This window comes from Sinohyriopsis cumingii, chromosome 1 (genome assembly GCF_028554795.1).
Source record: "Sinohyriopsis cumingii isolate HCF-2022 chromosome 1, ASM2855479v2, whole genome shotgun sequence".
NCBI classification, from domain to species: Eukaryota; Metazoa; Mollusca; class Bivalvia; order Unionida; family Unionidae; genus Sinohyriopsis; species Sinohyriopsis cumingii.
This window is the reverse complement of record NC_142961.1, coordinates 29,482,975-29,505,046: the sequence shown is the minus strand read 5'-3', so window position 1 is coordinate 29,505,046 and position 22,072 is coordinate 29,482,975. Positions and strand designations below refer to the sequence as shown.

The 22,072-nt window shown below is 40.2% G+C and overlaps 1 long non-coding RNA gene across 1 annotated transcript; it reads left to right on the top strand.

Annotated features, from left to right (window-relative positions):
* The first annotated feature begins 371 nt into the window (after positions 1 to 371).
* On the top strand, positions 372 to 3,968 carry LOC149806611 (uncharacterized). The gene is made up of 2 exons (XR_016424825.1): positions 372 to 562; positions 1,459 to 3,968. It is a non-coding gene; the product is annotated as an uncharacterized LOC149806611 (long non-coding RNA).
* The last annotated feature ends 18,104 nt before the right edge of the window (positions 3,969 to 22,072 follow it).

The following is a 22,072-nucleotide window of genomic DNA, read 5'->3' as shown; positions in this document are numbered from 1 at the left end:
CCTCTGCCTGTTTCATCTTGGCAAGGGGAATCCAACAAGGGGCTAGCGTATGGGTGCAGCATCCCCAGTATTTATTATGTGTTCAACTAAGTTTGTAACCCCCAAATCTTTGGAGTCTTTTAAAAATACATCTTGATATTTAATGAAGACCATTTGCAATTGTTTCTTTTCATCATCATTCATCTTTTAAGTTCTAGCTTCAGAAATGTTGTGCAGATGTGAAGGTAAAACATCAGAACTGGCCACATTCTGAATATTTATGCCCACCTCACATTTTTCTTCTTCAAAAACATACCCCATTGTCTCACTTTAGCTGCAATTGTGTTTTTATATATTTTGCAGGTTTGGTTTGAAGCATTCAAAATGTGGAGAGGAACCATGCCTCTCTGAGACTGTTACCAGAGTATGAGCTAACATCAAACCTGTTTTTTGAACAAAATATGGCATGGCTTCAACAAAACCAGTCAGAATATTAACGACAGGGTCAATAAACCTCCCAGGAACAATGATGTCAGTCTCTGGGGGAATGTCTATATTTTGAGAAACTGCAATCTTATAGATGGTAGGTTTGTCATCTTTTTGTAAAATGATAGTATTGTAAACAAGCAGACAGCTCTCTCTTAACAATACATCACATCCTACATTGGATAAGAAATCAATGCCCATCATTTTGTATATCATCCACTAAGGCATCATGCATAAAAATATATTTGCTTAATTTAATTTTTATATTCATCTTTCCAAGAAATGGTGAAATTTCACCAGTTCCAGTCACTAAATTCAAATTTACTGGTTCAATTTCAACAAGGGGCCCCGAGTGGCCGAGTGGTCTAAAGCGTTCTCCGTCACGGATCACTGCCATCTCACCTCTGTCTGCGTGGGTTCGAGTCTCGGGCTCGGCAAATGTGGATATGTGAGAAAGCTTGCCGGTAGCTTCTCGTGGGTCGGTGGTTCTTTCCGGGGTTTTCCAGGGTTCTTCCTCCACCATTAATACTGGCCGCCATGTATAGCCTATCTTGTGCTGAAAATGGCGTTAAATCCTATAACAACAACAACAACAATTTCCACAAAGCATGAGTGTGGAAATTTATCAACAATATCCTTTTTCAAAACTCGCATTAGCACCAGTATCCACTAACATGGTTACTGATACATCTTGAATCTGAGTTGCAACAAACATTCCCTCATCACCATACTCAGATGATCTAATGGTAATAGCATTGGGGCTTAATTTCCGTCAAACGTTGGCCCCAGTGTTCGACTGGATCAAGTTTAACTGTGTTGATTCAGCTGTAGCTTTTTCTGATTTATTGTAGCCTGTATGAAGCTTATAGGAATTGCCCTTCCACGCATTGTAACTTCTGTTATTCATTCTTTGTGATTTATACTGATTTTGTTTGAATCTATTGTTATTCTGATTCTTCTGCCAAGTCTGATGCTTTTCCTTACATATTTCAGGTTTACATGCAGAGAAGCTGGTCTGGTTGGACTCAATAACACCCTTAAGGTCAGCAGTCATGGACTTAATTTCCTGGCACAGATTATCTACCACGTTTTGCAGAGCTTTACAATTTTCTGCCTACTTGAATTTGACAAACTACAGAGTGGACACGCTGTGTTTTATGGCGTCCTGATAGCCGAAAAGCTACCAGCTGTGTGGCTACGATTTCTGCATCGCTGATATCCCTAGCACGTGATTCACGAATTCTCAGACGCATGTCTGATTCAGGGAGTGCATCTATAAAATGATCCCTTGCTAAAGTGGAAATTAGTGTTGTAGGAGCTCCTGGATAAGCTTGAAGAGTCAACTTTTTAATAGACTGTGCCAATTCCAATATGGACTCATCCTTTTGCTTTGTGCACGTTTAGGGCTGTCAAAAAACCACGGAAAACTTCATCCGGGTACCCGTTGCGCCGTTTAACGGGTAACCGGGTACCCGTTAGAACATGAAAGACATGTACAACCCTACTTACCCCACTGTCAAATTTTCACAAACCTGGATTGTTGTAGGGTGACGAAACGAACGGACTATTTCAATCATTGGGCACATTGTTTACCACACTTTATCCATTATTTTGCATTCTCCTTTTCACACTACTTGTGCTGCCGTTATTATTGACCTCGATGCGGTGTATTCCAACGAGATGGTTTTGCAAAGTACTTGAGTTTCCACCATTTGTAGAAAGCACCAGCTCATACAATTTGCAACGAGCGCTATTCTCATTCAGTCGTTCAGCATGCGCCCACAATTTAGAAACTTTGCCCATTACCCGGGTACTCGTTGACAGCCCTAGCGAGTTTGTAGTTTGGCTTTAAAAATCTCTGCTCTGTTCATAGAACCATATTGCAAGTCAAGTACATTAACAAGACTGTTGTAATTTTGCCTTTGAGTTGATGTCAGTTCATTTAGTAAGGCACGTGCACCCCCAGTGAGACCGCTTGCCAAATACAGGGACTTTAAGTTGTAATCCCAACCATTCAGCTCTGATACAAACACAAACTGAGATAAGTATTCATCTAAGTCTTCTGTTCCATCATACAACTGGTGTTTCATTTTGAAAGATCCATTACTTATATGACTGTGTGACTGTACAGGGTGGGGTAGGGTTAGATCATGAACATTTGCTGCATTACCTCTGAATACCAAACCATTCAATACAGATTGATCATGCTGACCCTGCACCTGTTGCAGCAAAGAGTGCTGATTATACTGATCTGAATTGCCCTGAGGCACATAGCCAATTGTTGAACTGATAGTACCGCTAGGCTCACTCTTATGCCTAGAGATTATATATGATTTTTCTGGATCCAGATCCTCTGTATTTCTCTTGGAAGAAGAATCAGCTCTGATGCAACTGGAATGCATCTGCTGTTGTCTCAAATTAGTCACCAACTCAGACTATGGGTCTTGGTCACCTCCACCTGTCTTGTCACTTTTAAAACCCACACTGTGAATTTGCAACTTCAGATCCGAGATATCATTATCCATGCGAAACAATGCCGTTTCTGTAAACTGTACCAAATTCTCTTGGTTTGCATGTAATATCTGCAGCATCTTTTCCATATCAAAGCAAACTGATTTTCTATCTTGGACTCAGTACTAAGTAGTCTTGCTTGAACTGCATCGGTTAGAGAGGTTTTGGAAGTTACAATCTCCACCTCTTCAACATCTTGCACAACAGACAATTGTTTTACTGAAGTGTTCGACGTGTTTCCTCCTCAAGGGAGGTTTCATCATGATTCACAAATGCAATCTCAGAATCATCCATCCTGGATGACATATGCACCCATATAAAATCCTCAAATTTACCACTGATAACAAGAGTTTCAACTCAATATAATAAAAGTGTATCATATCTACAAGGGGAATAACTATATAAGGGAGACAACTCAAAAGGGGAATACCTCAATCCCACAAAACTGTGTTATTCATTCAGGGTTAGATAACTCTTAAGATCCCAACAAGTGGATCCCACCGCTGCCACCAAATTTTGTCACGTCACCCCTCATGGACATGCGACGCATTCACAAAGGGTCTGTCTTGTCATCAGCTTTTGGTTCACTTGAGGATATACTCTCGTATTCTATGGGAACAATCTTTTTCTAAGGGTGCAATTAATGAACAGAGGCGTCAAATGAAGGTAAAATTATTTAATGACGGAAAAGATGAGCCAAGCAACTCAAGTGACCAACATGAAATGTTTGTGAAATTATAGCGTGACTAACATTATGAAATGCAATACATTATGATCTTAGGCGTTAGCGTAAGCTGAATCTGTTAGTAGAGCACACATAAGTCTTCATAAAACGTGTTAACATAAGTTATGACTAACAGGAAGCAGTAAGTAATTACATATGCTTTTAAAACTGAAATCACTTTTAAATACAGATGTACAGAGCTGAAGCATGCTAGTGAATGAGAATGCAGTGTATCGAGCAACTAATTAGCAATAAAAACTAGAATACTCATGTGTATCTTATATGCAGGGTTAACATGGTTAGTACTGAGTCATGCAAGCTATTGGTGTTCAATATGTTCTAATTTATTCTTTATTCATTCATAAGGGGGGGGGGGTAACAGAAATAAAAGAACCTAATCTGGGTTCAAGGTTTACTATTGTTGGTACAACATAGTCTTTGGTGCCCAACGTGTCTAAGGTTTGGGTGCAGATGCTGATGCACCCAAAACATATGGTACTGGTTCACAGTCTCAGGTTTGAGTGCAAGAGTGCACCAAGCATGTCTGGTTCACTGCCTCTATGATTTATTACCCATCTTGGTGCAATGGCTGGCTCACAAGCAGATGACAAAGTTCTATTTATTGGATTTCACACAAAAAGTGAAATGTTTGTTAAAGGAATAAAGTATCAATATAATGTTTGTGGATTATAGGCGCACTGAATATAAATAGAGTTGCTATATGCAGATGTAGGTTATTCACCTTCTACTTAAATGACTAAACAGTTAAAACACGTAATTTTACTAAGTCACAAAATAACACTCTGCTAGTGTTATTTTAGGCAATGAAATTAGACAACTTTAACATATATTTTTTTACCATAGCCACATCTGATTTTAAGTTTGGTTGAACCATTTTGTATTTAGCGCCTTGGACAAAAAGCAGGAAGTGACAGGTCGTAAACGCTGACATCTTTTTATACTATTATTATTGACCGATCAGAATTTAGCAGTTGCGATCATCGGGCAAGAAAGAATTACTGACCAATCCAAATCACGTATCATACATTCAGTGCTGAAAGTGACGTAATCGTATAAACATGAAGACCCAAGAATACGACACACACTAAAGAATTAATTTCACAGATTTCTACACAAATGATTACAAATAAAATGCTACTACACAAGGCGTCAGGGTGAGGCCTCACCCTGCAGACCGCCCCCATAACAGCAGCCGACAGACCAAAATGGTGCTCCCTTGCTGTCGCCTCAAGCACCAGACGGCGCAGAGAGGATTGATTGATTGATTGACACAAGGCGTCATACATTTAAGATGTAAGTAGACAAGTCGTGTGATCAGAATGTCAGATCAATGAAAAATACGTTTCTTCCAACATCCGTCGACAACACATCGTAGCGGTAATGCGCAACATGTGCTCCGCTAGCTATGATGTCGTAGCCTCAACTTGTTTTGTTGTGGTTGAGGCGACGAACTGATCCCATATCATGTAACAGAGCACAAAAAAAAGACTAAAGTCAGAAAAGCAAACAGTGTAGAAATCTACTACATAAGTATAATCATGTTGTGAAAGAAGTTTGGCTTTTAATTTATTCTGCTCTTACACGATACAATAAATTGGCATGGTTACACTAACCTTACAATGTCAGCCATGACATAATGCGAGACTCTCGCCGTGACCCCTTTTCTACGTATTTGGATATTCTACGCATTGTTATTATCGATCAAGTAGTGAATAATGGCATCTTGGTGAAATTTCAAAGTTGCCGGTAAACCGTATTTACTTTTAATGCGCAGAATTTCTGACTCGAACCGCGCCAAATTTTGGCTACGATTTGTTTACCTTTCTAAATAAGGCCTCAATGTCCGTATATGGCACACAAACAAACGAGGCTGAGAACGGAAGTAATCATTATTTGAACTAATATGGCGGACGATCTAAACGAACATATTGGATAAAAAAGGTAAACGAGATTTTACAACTATTTCTACAATGATTTTCGATACATCCGGTATTAAATAAGAGAAATATGTTCATATTGTTGATATTAGGCTCATGTTAGTACCCTGTCCACGAGGTAGGAGTAAGGGTACTAATATTAGTACTACTGCTCCGCATGAATGAACGTTCGGATCACGTCTGCCGAAATAAGTCTACATATATGTGAATTAAAACTGGGACATTTTAATCGTAACAATTATGTATAATCTAATATGGTCATTCCTAGTTGCATGAAATAGCTCACTTCATGAACAAGATACATGTTACAATGGTGCAGTGAACGAGAAATGCCATGCTGTAAAGATGCTAAAGTTGACTTAAAGCAGATGTACCGACGTAACAATACATACATACATACATACATACATACATACATACATACACACATACATTGATGCAGATCAATCTATCATACGTTAACTATATTTATAAATTGACTAAAAACAATTTAGGCAAGAAAGCAAATCTTTTCGAGGCATGAGTGACCCTGAAAGGGCCTTTGGTTTTTATGTTAACATCATTCCGTTAACATAGTTTGTATCACATGGGTCTTCTCTTCATCAGATTTCTTCTGACTTCTGGCTCATAGATGAGGACTCTCTTCAAAAAGACTTCTCTCCACATAAATTCTTCTTTTCCAAACTATCGTATTGGCTATCGGATGATTGTCTATTATGATTTCACATACTGGGGTAAGTCCGTACGGAACATCATCGACGATAAGAGAGTAGATGATTCAACGTTAATCCACATCTCGTGACGAGAACAGGTGAAAGGAATGAAATGAACTGCGGTTATTTACAGTGGAAGAGCGGATCGAAACGGATTTACTTTTTTGACCAATCCTAACACATGTTGCAAAATTCAGGCACAGTGTGGAGTCTTCCAATCCGAAGAGAGCTGACTGTGACGTCACATTCTTTATATAGATTCGCTAGCGTCTGTGCGCAGTGAATCCATGAGACAAAGCTTTCAAAAATGATGGAAACTAAGAAGATGATGAATTGGGGTGCACCGGCAGTGAAGAAGAAAAGTGATGGTATTTTTACAACAACTGAAAGAAGAGAACAAACTTTCCTTCAGCAGCAATAGCGAGAAGAAGAGGCAAGAAGGAAACTTAAGAGAGAACGAGGACAAGTTAAGGAGTCTGAAAGAAATGTATCAGACTTCTTTATTACTACCCAAGAGAAAAAGACCTTCTCGAGCCAAACAGCCCAATCTTGTTGCTACATCTGAGATACCTACCCTAGTTATTTCTATCAAATCATCATCGACAGGAGAAAGTCCAGAAGAAGGCCGTGGCAAAGGCTTAAGGCAGTTAAAGCTGATTACGTCCCGTTCTTGAGTTGTTATTTTATTTTTTAAAAATAGACACCCAAAAGTCCTTTTCAGGGCCACCCACTTCTCTCGAAAAGAGACAGCATTAATAATGTCAAAATCAATTAAAACTCAAAATCTCATGTGTGAATGCGTGAGTGTAGGTCGATATTTTAAAAATCGAAACCAAGAGACACGTTTTCTGTCTGGTCCATTCTGGTACAAATTTTATAATCCAATTCCCAACACAGCACTTTAAAGAGTTCTTAAAAATCTTGTCTTTTGTTTTCTTTCTCTCTGTTTGTCTAAAAAAATTATTTCTTCACTTTCACAGATTTTTCCTCTTCTTTCCCACTTTCTCCTCTCCTTTTCTTCTCTTTTTTCTCTTTCTGGACGTGTCTGGGTTCTTCTTTTTTGAAGGATACCTCTTTTTTTCCCTGTTCCGAACCCCTCTCTTGCTCTTGTTATTTTTTAGAGAATTCTGAAGTCCAATGTCCGTTTTCTTGACATTGATAACACGTATCTTGACATTTGTCTCTTCTGACACCTCTCTTGTTTTTTTGACGGTCTGGACACTCTGAAGACCAATGCCCTTTCTTCTTACAGATATAGCAAGTATCTTGACTTTTATCTTGAAAATAGGAGATTAGTTCGTCGTCTTGTCTGAATAAAACTCTCGTATGACACCTCTCAAAGCTCTGATCAGAAGAAGTTCGATCTGTGTGGGCTCTTCCATCGTTTTGGTCGGTTCCTGTTCGAAAAAATGAGGCGGATTCCACCTGGAACTTCAGCAGACTCCAGGCGGAATCTGCCTAAAATGTTAAAAATCTGGTTAATACAAAGGCGGTCATGGGGAAAACTGGAGAAGTCAAAGATGAATCCATCTAGAGTCCGTCTAACTCTAAGATGGACTTTTGTCAAATTCCTGCTATATAATATATCTTTGGGCATAATTTTGGACTTGGTTGATTTTCCAGCCACCATCTAGGTGGAATTATGAACTTAGTCACTGGCATCTGTTATATGAAATGAGGAATCTGGACTTATTTTCTAACCAACATCTAGGCGGAATGAATAACTTAGTCATTTACATCAGTTAAATAAGGTAGAATTAGGACTTGGATTTTGTGTGTCTGTAAAGTTAAATGACTGTAAATATAGTGATATTTTGTGATTTTAATATCACTGACGTTTCTGTAAAAATATCAATAAGATATAATACAATTTATTGTTTCTTTTACAATTTGAATGATTTTCAGCAGCATTTATGTTTTATGTTTCTGATAGCTGTAAGTTTATTGTTTATTTTGGGCACAATTTAGAACATCTTTCCACATCTTTCCTTGTTAAATTTCTTTTTCAAATTTGTTGTTGTTGTTGTATTTTAGTTTAACTTCAGTTGGATTTAACTGCCCTCAAACAAGTTTTCATCTTGGTTTCCGTTTTAAAACAGAATTTCGCTTTTCTCCTGACCTGAATTTCTTCGATATGGACCGATTTTTTAATATCGTCTCAAACTTTTTTAAATAATACTTTATCCAGTCCCATTCCGCAACGAGCTTTCTAATGAGTATTTGTTCAGTTTATTGCTTGATGATCATTGTATAAAGCTTTCTAATTGGTTAAAATTTTGTAATTGCCCAATGAATCGTCGCGTAGCAGAAACTAATGGGAATGAGCATGTTTGCTAAACATGGCGATTCGAATTTTCGAGCGGGAGCCGAAATTGAATAATCATTTGAATCATGTGCGGCAATGAGAATAGCTTGAGAATAGCTTGACTGTATAGTCGATGGGAACGTAATTGGTCAGTCTGTAGAAAACTGAACGCCAGAACAAGCATTTTGCTTTTTGTGCCATAAAGAGCTTTACAGTAGCGGCTAACGTGCTAAATAGGAGAAGGAACTGAACCAGGAATCAGGATGATTTCGATGTTATACAACTCCAAACTGATTAACTTAAGAATTTAAGGAAGGACATCGTATAGGTCACTGGTGGGAATTGTTGCCAGATACCTTTGTCTACCAAAGATAGTCATACCTTTGCGGAATTTTCTTGGCTGAAAAGTACAATTTACTTTCGATATCGTGAGGCATTATTGTGTATATTATCAAAATATTCTAGGTGTGTTAGAATTCAGTGTAAAATAATAGTATATTATATCATGATAGACGTTTGTCACGGCTGCTTATGGAACAAGAACTAATTCAAGAGACCATAACAGCATCATAGTTTGTACAATCAAAAATCTAGTCTACAGTACATATGACATAAGGCGGGCTCCTAGGTTTTCTTCTTTTCTTTTCATAATTAATGTCTCAGATGGATGCTTTTCTGTAATTTTGCGTTATTTTCACGGCTGAATTTTTCAATGCAGATTAATATTTTATATTTTATGTATGTTTATGTCTTCACAGATGCCTGTGCATATGTTCCAGGCTTGATGTGCATATGTTCCAGGCTTGATACTTTGATTTTTAAAATCACTTAATTATTTAGTGTCAAGCCAGATTCTTCATATCATGTTGTAAGTACTGTATATATTGTACATCACAGATAGAAGGCCTCAAGGTAGATTAGTTCTGTAACTAATTGAATTACATTCTCTAAAAAATTCCTTATTATTATTATTATTATTATTATTAACTCCCATATCTCTTGCCTTGGATGTTATATAATTACAACATCAGTATAATTGTTTTCATGTACAATATCACCTTGGTTAATCAAGTCCTATTTAATTCATATCCATTATTTCTTTGAAACCTTTCGAAATGTCTGAAATACTACTGAAACTTCATTAAAATACTATATAATCATCAAAATATTTGTGAAATCTTACCAAATTTTTAGTTAAAACTTAAGTGAGACCTCACAATAATTTCAATGAACGTTTTGTTCAAAATATTTGTGAAATCTCACCAAACTTTAAAGTGAAATGAAAAATACTTAAGTGATGCCATCATTTATTAGGTTTAGTATGCAAGAAAGAAAATTAGGACAAGAAAAACCTAAATCTTATTTCATAATTTCTGTCAAAATAAAATTTATGATCCATTTTAAAAATTACTGTGAATATTTGTCATTGATTCCCAATAATGTCTAAAAATCATTAGGCAGTTTAATAGAAATATGAAGTATATTTTGTATGGTCTAGGCAGAAAGCGCTTTAAAAGAAACGTCTGAAATCCGCCTTGACATTTTCATTATTGGATGGGGTTTCTGCAGATATTTCCATCTAATTAGGCAGAAGTTAAGATTCCACCTAGTAACAGTAATTTGCATATTTCGAGCTATATTCCACCATGAATCTGCATAAATGTGATAATAAGGGAAATCTTGGCTAAATAAGCGGATTAAACAGATTCCGCCTAGTAGACGGAATAAATAAATTCCGCCTAATAGGCCGAATACACATTCCTCCTAATAATATACGGAGTAATTTGCATATTTCGGGCCATATTCTACCCTGAATCCGCCCTAAATCCACCTAAAATTTATAATAAGTGGAATCTAGGCTTTGGGTGAAATCCGCTTTAAAATTCCACCTGGAATCTGGTTAAAGTGAGGGCAGAAGTTTTCATACAGGTTTGAGAGTGAAATGATTACTTGGAGGGAAGACACTGATCCTTTATACAGGGAAGACCCTGGTTTGACATGGATATAGGGACCCCTGTCATTTATAATACAGTCATTTGACTTTGCAGTCAAGATGAAACGATCGCATCATTTCGTGAATAAAGCAAAAGAAAGTAATAGGCAGAAACGTAATTTGTCGCCTCGCACAGTAGCTGAAGTCTTGTCTCAAATTCATGCTAACGATTTTGAAGATGACATCAGTGAGCCCGAATCAAGACCTAGAGAGTTTCTACCCAATCAAAGTTCACCAGTAAACCCTGAAAATTATTATCACATTCGAGAGACGGAAAAGCGCTCCTCTGGAAAATTTAGAACTATGACTTAGACGTACATGGTGAAGTTTAAAGATTTCAAGTCCGAAGTACCATTGGAAAAAGCAGAGGGGTTCATTACCGACGTGTGTGGTTCTTTGTTAGGCACACTGAAACGACAACATGAAGCCAAACAAGACAATCGCTTTAAAATTTCCATTCATCGCGACAGTTTGAAAAAACTACTTTTGATCGAGTTTAGCAGCCAAGCAGAATTGACACCTTCCAAAGTCATCGACAAGATTCAACTCGTGCAACAAGTTTCACATCATCGATGAAAAAGCGACACTGTTCATGACCCACGTATCTCGTCCCCAAAGGACAGGACGCTAAAAGGTGTTATTGGTGGACAACCTTCGTAGCATCAAGCGTAACCTTGTTCAAATTAACAACCCTCAAGAACAGATGTGTTTAGTCTGTGATATCGTGGTGGGACGAACGTATGCCAACAAGAACGACAAGGCAGAATGGAAAAGAGCCTGGAAAACTATTCAAAGGTCGAATCGAGCCAACAACGAAGTGAAGCATAACTCTATCCAAAGACACACCCTGTGGCATTCCTGCAATGCAAAACTCGCAAGACGTCTTGGCTCCACGCTACACCTTGAAAGTGGATCCTGAAGAAGTGCATGGACCTCTGTTGTTTCGAGGCAGATATTTCAAGGACGTAAAATACATTCACGTCTATCATCATGATGAAAATTTCGATGCATTTACCAGTATCACCGCATTCCTGGGATACAGCTATTACTGTGAGAAATGTGACTCTGGCTATAACAATCGAGAGCAACACAAGCATTGTGGATCGAAATGTGAGGATGTTTGGCCTCTCAGCTCTGTCTGGACGAAGGATAAGAACGGGTGCATTGCCCTGCTTGTCAGCGTACTTTTGTCAGCCCTGCCTGTTACCAACGGCATCTAAAGACGCAAGGTTCACATATGAAAAGTGCTTGTCAACGGCTGAGATTGTGTCTGACTTGTGGTGAAAGCATATGTACTAATAGTGCCAAGTTACGCATATGTTCAGGAACGAAAAGATGTCACATTTGTCACCAAATCATAGGCTTGGAACACGAATGCTACATTCAAAAATACCATTCCAAATATCAAGAGGAAGACGATGACCAGTAGAAAGGCAATTTCATGATTTTCGATTTCGAAAATATGCAAGCGACCGGCATTCACATTCCTAATTTCTGTGTGGCTCATCAGGTATGCGAGAAGTGCTTCCAAGTGCCTATCTCTAGTCATTACCTTCACTGCAGCAAGATTCATGGAAGACGTGTAAAATTTTTGGGGACCGAACATACTGGCCGATTGTCATCGCCATGCCACGGTGACGGCTCACAATATCTCGGGTCACGATGGACAATTTCTTCACAGATACTATACGGAACAACGTACCGAAAATGAATGGAGCCAAAATCATTTTCATGCAAGTGGGACAAGTGCATTTTAAAGATTCAGTGAGTTACTTGGGCATATCTTTTGAGTCGAATTCCTAAAACATTTGGAATGCCAAAAATGGCCAACGGTTATTTTTCAGCACTTTTTCAATACCGAAGACAACCAACACGCCGTTCTACCCATTTGCCTGAGGCTCACTACTACGATCCCGACAACATGCGTACCGAACAATGAGAAGGTTTCTACGCTTGGTACCAGACTCACAATTCTTACCCTTCGACTTTCAGGAAGAAATGTTAAAGTAATGTCGTTCCGACGTGGACATTTTACGGCGTTGCTATGGAAATGTCGAGAATTATTCATGGAACACGGAGAGATCGAGCCTTTGAAAGAAGCCTACACCATTGCCAAAGTGTGTTCTTTAGTATACCGCTAACGATTCATGCCCGAAACACCATGGCATCAGCCTCCAACGACGAACTTTGTCAAACGTCGATACTCGGTCAAAGCCCTACGCTGGCTACATTACTTGTGCGACAGGGAAGACAAATGGATCCAACATGCCCGAAACGGAGGAGGCAAAAAGACCATATGACCGTATTCAGTGGATAGTTGGAACTTAGAGAACCCTCAGATCGTGTACGAGTCTAACGGATGCTTATTACATGGATGTTCCCTCTGCTAACCTCAACGTGACACCAAAAATCAGTTTTTACAAAGGACTTGGAAGACTTGTACGAGACAACTTGAAGTTAGAATAGCAAAGGTACCAAGTAATGGAAATGTTGGAACACGAGTACGAACACTGTTTGAAAACCGATCCAGAGTTTAAACTCTTGGAACGTTACAAGCTGGTAGATCCTCTGAACCCACTGGACAGCTTGTACGGAGGACCTACAAATGCCACCTGTTTGCTGTACCAAGCCGACGAGAAGAAAGGAGATGAAATTAAATACTTGGACGTGTGTTCGCTGTATCCGTATGTGTGCGAATATTGTCACTTTTCCTCAGGGCACCCGCAATTGCTGACGGAAAACATCGACCTGGACAACATTCGACAATACGAAGCTCTGATCAAGTGCAATGTCTTGCCTCCCAAGGAATTGTACCATCCCGTTTTACCTCACAATTACCAATTCACTTGTGCCGTTCTTGTGCCGAAAAGTGCAATCAAGATCAGCTTTATCAGTACACCCAAAAAGACGCTAACTTTGGTCAGCGTGGAATCGTTTCAAGCTCTGGATCTGGAATACCAACTGTTAGAAGTGTACGAAATTTACCACTTTCCCAGGACAGAACAATACCACAAGGGTAACAAGACTCAGAAAGGCATTTTCGCAGACTACGTGAATGCCCTTTTGAAACTGAAACAAGAAGCCAGCGGCTAGCATTCTTGGTGCCACACTCCCCACGACCAACATAAATTCAAAGAGAAATACCGGGACCAGGAATGCATCACTTTAGAGTACCTCAAGAAAATGCATCACTTTAGACCACCTCGAGAAAAACAAAGGAAGGCGATTGTTTGCCAAAGTGATATTGAATTGTTTGTGGGGCGAAATGGCACAGCTACTGTGTTTACCCAAGACGGTGTATTTGACAGAACCTTCCCGCTACTTCCAGATGATTCACGACGAAACCAAAATACATGAAACACGTGCACGTTCGTGAGGACTTGATCCTGGTCAGTTACGAAGAACTGACTTTGTAGAAGCCGACAAATTTGGAAATGTCATCATTGCGGCTGACGTGACAGCCCATGCTTGCTTAAAATTGTACGAAGCTTTAGAACTGTTACGAGATCGCGTACTGTACTTTGACACGAACAGTTGCATCTACATCGATCACCTGAGTCACTGCTACTCTAAAATCGAAGACGACCGTTATGAGCCTGGACGGACGAGCGCCGCGACGACAAGATTCTAAGTTTTGCTATTGGCAGTCCCAAAATGTATGGTTACGAATACCGGAAAAAACAATGAGAAGTACAGTGAAATGATTTACTCTCAATTATCACACCAGTCGAGTGGTGAACTTTTCCCCACTGAGAAAAGCTTTGCAGTCTGGACAGGATGGAAACTTGAAAGTTACCACCTACGAACCGCACAAGATTGTACGTTAACCCGCACACCAAATCGTCAATCGACCTTTGGAAAAAGTGTATCAAATCGTGTACTAGAAGCGAGTGCGGATTCCCAACTACTTCACTTTGTCGTACGGACACGTCGATATTGGTCAGCATATAGAGGGACAACGTCTAAGACCGATAGTCCATTGTAACTACAAAGACCAAGCAAGAAAGATGAATACTTTCAAACATACATCAATCAAGTTTGGTGATTCTCAAGTGGAGTCCGATATTGTGCCTTGCGATGAGAGCGATGCCGTACGCTGTGACCTCAGCGATTCAGTACATCATGGGAACGTTGTTATGAATACTTCAGCAAGACATCATGGGAACTTTCCTATGACTACTACTACTACGACACCTACCATAGAAAGTGATGATAGAGCTGGATTTATGTACTTGGGCGAAGGGCATAAAGTCAAGTACTTCAGTTGCGGTGTGTCACTTCACGAGTGTGAGCATGAAGTTTCAACTTACCTGGAATATACTCGATGGTCTCCAGATTGTCACTACCTACCTTTAGTGGGACGACCTAAGTAATCTCCTGATGAATACTTTGCAGGAGAACATTCGTGGTTTGCCTGCGGTGTTGAGAGAGCGCATTTTCCGAGAGCTGGTCAAAATACAAGTGAAACGCAAGCTCAGAATCATTTCCCCATTTTTAAACTATGCTCTTTTCCAATGTAAACGAAAACTGATTATGGGAGGTCACCACTTCAGTCACAAATAGAAACGAGGCTATTTGCCAAGACCCAGAGATTCTTGATTCTTGGAGGACACGTAATGGATATTTGACAAGAGAACATTCGTGGTTTGCCTGCGGATTTGAGAGAACGCATTTTCCGAAAGCTGGTCAAAATATAAGTGAAACGCATAGAACAATCGCATCCGTCACGTGACCGATGTTTAAACCACTGGTAACTGAATGCTATAAGAGGACTGATTCAGATGAAAGTGTTCCAGTAGTCAGACATTGTTAAACTGGACGTGGGCGAGAAGGATTGGTTTGTTGTAACTGCTTCTTTTTACTACAAAGTATACTTACTGCAACGAATTACAGAGGAAGAGTTAGATTATTACCAAAATCGTTTGCACAATGTAAACTTAATTCGAGGAAACTTCTAAACGGTGTGTTGTGATGTACAAGTTAGTGACTAAACGATTTAGATTGGCCACTGGTGTACGATCATCTCTGTGCAGAAATTACACTTATTGCCTCCGACAAAAAGAGGTTTAAAAATGACCTACCATGCCACGACCATTATCAGTGGTGATACAACAGATTCAATGGAATGAAATCAATGAGAATATTCAAACGGCGGAGCATTACCAATACTTATTACGAGGACTGCTTCCATTGAATTGTGGTCGACGTGTGGTGTGTGTCTTAGTGACTTGGTTTGTGGGATTTCGCTTACCAACCGATTCGTTTTGGCTCGGTATGATCTGTACTGTACCAAACAAACAAAAAACATCATGGTGTTTCCTTTAAATGAGCACGAGAAACTCGTTCTTTTAAACTTTTTGCTCTTTCATTTACAAACTTGTCGACCTCTGTTTGAAGTTTCTTTATGAAATTTAAGCCACTCCGGATGCTTACGAAGAAGTGTGTATAGCTTGTGACTGATTCTTTCACTGGAAACATGTACGTGACTGGAAAAGTTGGAGTTTTGAGGCTTGGACCAAAGAAGTGGCTCACATTGCCCGAGATCTGTGTTATGCATTCACAGGAAAGATTGAACTTAAAGTGTCCAGTGAAAAAAAAGTAACTTTTAAACCTGTGTTAGAGACAGTAACAGCAGAACCCGTCACCCAGGCAAACCACTTCCTTCAGGACTGACTGTCATGGACATTCCAGAAAGGACATTCCGGGTGGATACCGGTGTGACTGTACCCAATGTAGAGATCGTAAGAACATTACACACAGTCCCTAGGACATCTTTGTCACAAAAACATGTTGTGCAGAGGCTTGTTTATACTTCACTGTGATCGTTTTGATGTGTATTTTATCGTTGTACTTAAACATTTGGCTTTTATGTATTTTTGTCTTTCGTGTTGTTCCATTTTAAAAAAATCAATAAACCAGTCCTGAAAAAAGTAATAAAACTCTTGTATTGTTTGACTTCATGTAAAAAGTGACATTCCCTGCAGTATGGCTACCTCTACTGTTTCTGCTCCCTCTTTATCCACTTTCAAAGTCATAGATGAACACTTATATCGTGCCAGGTGGGTGGCCTTGTATCTTCGCCATTACTTTAACAGGTTAATTGCCGAACCTAGCTGTTCAGGCAAAAGCGAATGTTTCAAACGTTTGATCAAACATAAACATCGTTTGATCGATCGTCCACCTCAACGAATTGTGTGTTGTTACAAAGAGTGGCCATCGGCGTACAGTCTTCTGCGAGAAAGTAAAGGCGATTCCATCGTGTTTGTGGAAGGCATTCGTGACGAAGACGACGGGATAGTGGCTAACCCCAGTGAAACCCATCTGGTCATTTTCGACATGTTAGGAGAAGACGTAAAAAAATTAAACTGTGGATTACGCGCAAAGGGCATCATCGTAATGCCAGTGCCATTTGCATCACCCAAAGTTTGTTTCAACAAAGTAAAGCCCATCGCACCATCCGTCTCATTGCTCATTACGTGGTCTTATTTAAAAGCGATAGAGATAAATCGCAAATGCTAGTCTTAGCCAAACAGGAACGCCTTGGCTGACTCATATGTGCGACGTTGTCACTCAAATCCCACATGCCTATTTATTCATGGATTAAAACCCTCTACCCCCGATTATTTGCGATTTCGTACCCATATGTTTCACCACTTGTGCCAAGACGGAGAGTCTTTCGTGTACACGTCCCCGCCGTCGACTTAACATCAGTAACAACAGCAAAATGTATAATAACTCGAACACTTTGGGTTTGTCTCACACAGCTTCAACATGACGTCCTTTCAGTCCCATCTTTCCTTAAAATTGATTCCTGTCTTGAACGGCATCAGTCGCGAAAAAGTCTACAAATACGTGCTCATTTATTAGAAGCCAGTCTCAAAGAAGTCTTACGATTATTTTATGGTGACAGCACGACAATTACTGCATCGACACTCAAACCAAAAATCAAATCATTTTGAAACCTGGACGTTGCGGTTATCTAGGAGGTGTCATCATTCGATCCCTCTTAAAATGGGATCATAATACCCCCAAAAGTTCTCCCCAAGAAGAAACAGAGCAACGGTATCAAGACCAGATCACAACCCCCAAAAAGATAAAAACCCACAGAAAACAGCTTCTAACCGCAACAGAGACACTTCGGTCTGGACGCAACCTTACAATCGCAAACCACGAACTGCAGCGACGGTGATCGCGTATCCAGTAGTCTCAGACTCTTCCACTTCACCGTTGCTGGTGATGCATGCCAAACCCAATATGACACCCGTCCTTCCTCATTTGTTGAAACTATGGAAACCCGCGTCCCCAAACACTTCTCCTCCAGCGGTGACACGCTTCTTCTCTTTAGCTTCAGTAGCAGCTGCTCACAAGGTACCTGGTCCCAGGATCAAAGTCCAAAGAGATCTGGCATGTTACAGAGTTTACTGGATTTATCAAAATAAGAACTGTCCCGATTGAGTCCGTTGTGAACCCCTTCACGACGCGTGATGCCTGTCATTAAGTTGATACAACGTAAAGACAATCAGTGACGACGCATTTCAATATAAAAAAGACCATCAGCAAAGGATCAGGATCAGGAAGTTTGTGCTCCTGAACGTCCAAGATGCCTCCTCAAAGAAGCGTACATCGTCGTTCTCTTGTCCAAAAGGAAACGGAAAAAGACAAGGACACCCTCGTCATCCTGAAAAAAACCCACTTAGCCAAGCATCAACGTCACCCCCGGAAAAGACACAGTTGTTCAAAGAAAAAAAGACGAGTAACCAAAGGGGAGGATTCTTATGCGATTTTGGAAAACACATCGTTATCTTTCAGACGAAGCGATAGTCAAGAAAAGATAAAAGGTCGTGTGCCAAGTCATCGACATCAGTATATTTTTGGTGTGTGCCCTGGAACTGACAAACACAGATGTCACCCCACCCCAGAAAACACCCTTCTTCACTCCCCAAAGGAAAGAAAAGGAACTGAGTGCCTCCTAGTTTAGTCAAACATGGGGACATGTCTGTCCTATCCAAAGCTTCTCCACCTATGCGAAAAAAACTCGTTCAAACAGACTCCATAGATGTCATCGATACCGTGTGGAAATTTTGTTTCAATGTCTTGAAAGGCACGATACCTTTGTCTAAACAGCAGAAAACATGCTTAGCCAAACATCGTCACATTCTTCGCCAAATGGTTCATAAAAAAATACCCATCAGTCACAAGAAAAAGATCCTGGTGGAACACGGAGGATTTTTATCCTGTTAGGAACTAATGTCAAAGAAATAGCAGGACCCACGTATGAGCTCCGGCGAAGTATTTTACCTATGCTTCCAGGAAGATCAAAAGGGACCTCTGGAGTCAAAAGATCTCAGACTTGACCATTGAAATCAAATGGAAGGATGAAAACTGGCTTTAGTGCCTTTAAAAACGATGGATCAGTTACAACAGGAATCGCAGCCGTTGATGGATCGCAACGATTCGCCCGAAACAGAAAAATTGCAAAAGTACTGTCAACTATTGCAACGACTGCAACTATTTCACCCCACCCCCCAGATAACAAGACAGACGCAGCCCCACGAATGCCTGAGGAATAAGAGGTACGAGAAGTCTTTCAAACAACGTCAGCAGCTCCAGTTCCTGGTAAGATTGCAGTGTCCTTTTTGACCCCTTCCCCTCTTCCCAAACGAGAAGAACTTAAAGCTTGGGTTAAAAAGATGATGTCCACTCCTCCTTCGACAGAAGTCAAAAAGAAAAAAAGGAACCCAAGAAGTGGAAAAAGGGACCAAAGGCATCTCATTACCAACCCAACCACCACCACTACCATCGACTTCTACTGACATGGGACATCGGACACGTAAACCCGTTTCCAAACCACCATTTCGCTCCATCCAAATTAGCATCAGCAAAGAGTGGGCGACCTATTAAAAATGTAGAAGGTATTAGCCAGCATTTACTACGATCCAGCCCATCCTGCAGGTTGCGGAGGAGTTCAGAAATTGTATTGTGTTGCCAAAACCCGTCTGAAAAGTCTCCGTTTACCTCAAGTGTAACCATGGTTAAAAGAACAAGCCACGTACACTTTACACAAACCTATTTGACGAAAATTTTCCAGAAGTCGCATCCGAATGGAGGGCATCGATCATCGATGGCAAGCCGATTTATTTGATGTCTCTCATTTGGCCAGCCACAATCGTGGCTACAAATATTTGTTTTGTGTCATTGGCGTCTTTTTCCAAATTTGCCTGGTTCGTGCCATTGACTTCGAAATCGAGCAGTGAGTTCGTTCGAGCCCTTAAACTGGTGTTAAAACAAAGTGGTCGTCACCCTCTTCGATGGCAAACCGACAAAGGTACCGAATTTCTGAACCAAGCTTTCTTAAAAGAATTGAAGAAACGTGACATTCATTTTTTCACCACCCAGAATCAAGGAGACAAGCAATTGTGGATTATTTTACTGAGCAGTTGCATCAGTTATCTTCTTCCTAATCCTTCCCTGAAATACTCATCGAACGAGAAGAACGAGTCTTGTGCCCAGCTCCAGTCACCACCCCAACAACAACTACCACCATAATAATAATCCTCTTCTAGACACTCCTCTGACTTCGAGCGACCCCCCGGACAGCGGGACTCTAGAATTATGAATAACACCAACCAATTTTACTTCACGTTACCCATTGACAGTTCCATGGAGGTGTTTCCCAACAAGACTTTGTGCCGTGTCACATCCAGATTACCTCAGGCCATCCAATTAGATCACGAAGGCCATTGGGAAGTGGCTTTGGTCGAAATCATTCACTGTAAACAAGTCCTATTTGTCCTTCCAAATCGAAATTATGCTACGGTCGAATTTCATGACGACCAAGGGCGAAAATAATTGAATACCAATTTAAAATATGAGAAAGATAAAAACAGCAACACAGAACCTCCTAACTAAACAGATCACCTGTATAATTATAATTTAATTTTTGTGTACCCCTCCGTGCCGTTACTGCGTCGCATTCCTTTCAAAGTAGATTGTGTCAGGACCAATTACCAGGAAGTTTGAAACACACATCATCGCGAGTTTGTACATCCTCACTATTTACTTGTCAGTAAGTCGTATTTTGACACTGTCAACATTGCTATAAAAGGAGATCTGGGACAAAATAGTCCATTCTCCAAAGGGAAAATCACGGTGAAACTCCATTTCCGAAAACGATTATCTAACAAGTTATAATTCATGTATCCAGTGTACCGAAGCGTCGCTCGACAGCGAGGACATGGTTTCGGAGATATGCTGAAATATTCCTTTCGTTCGGTGGCCCTGGTTTTGAAACCGATGGTGGCACGAGGATTGCACGCTTCGAAAGATAGATGCCGCATTGACGCACAGCTAACAATTTCTCCAAAATGTCATCTTTGACAATCAAATCCCTAAAGACGCTTTCTTGAGAGCAGGCAAAAATGACTTGCTTTAAACGGGCAAAGACATTTTGGGCCGACGAGAAACTCTTATAAATGCCCTGTACGCTGCTGAGTCAGGCATTCCTGCTTCCCTGACAGCAGAGCAATGACAGTGTAGAAAGAGGCCTTCACACTCATAAAGCTAGAAAGACTAAGAAAAGAAGAACCATCTGAGACATAGACGTTTTGATTATTAAAAAAAATCACAGAAAGAAAGAAAGAAAAATGATGCACCGAGAATATTGCGGCTCTTCCAAGTCTGAATTGGATCTGTTTGCCATGCCACCCACCATGATGACAATACAAGTATCCCAATTGATAGAATTTCATCCCGTCTCTTCTTTGACGGATACAACTCCCATGAAATTTGAAATTCAAGGACAGCCCAAAGATTACATCGATCTAAATAGCAGTTACTTGTACCTGAAAGTCAAAATGATCCAAACAGACGACAACGCTTCAGGAGCCGATGATAGAGTAGCTCCCGGCAACAGTTTCATGCATTCCTTGTTCAGTGAAGTGGATTTTACTTAAATAACAAACTCGTCAGCAGTAGCATGGTTACTTACCCTAACCGAGCTTGGGTGGTATGGAAACCTGACAGCGGGTAAGAACACGCTTAACGATACAGTCCTGACAGCATATGACGATCCTCACAATGTTGCTTTTAACGACTATAGAAAGAAAATCCTGCAAGGACGTAGTTTAGAACTGTTGGATCGTTTGCATTCGGATATGTGGTTGCAAGAAAAATATTTGCTGAATGAGGTGGATATCCGCCTGAGACTGAATCATAGCAGTTCCGATTTCCATTTGATGGCCCACGCCAACGAAAACCATCACCTAAGAAGCCAGGCTGTATGTATCAGTGGTATACAAAGTTGCGTGATCATTCCTCTCCTCCACTGATTGCTCTATAGATCAATCGCATCGATGGTCTCTTGACGCAGAGTGCAGAGATTTTCAAGCAAAAACTTAGGATTGA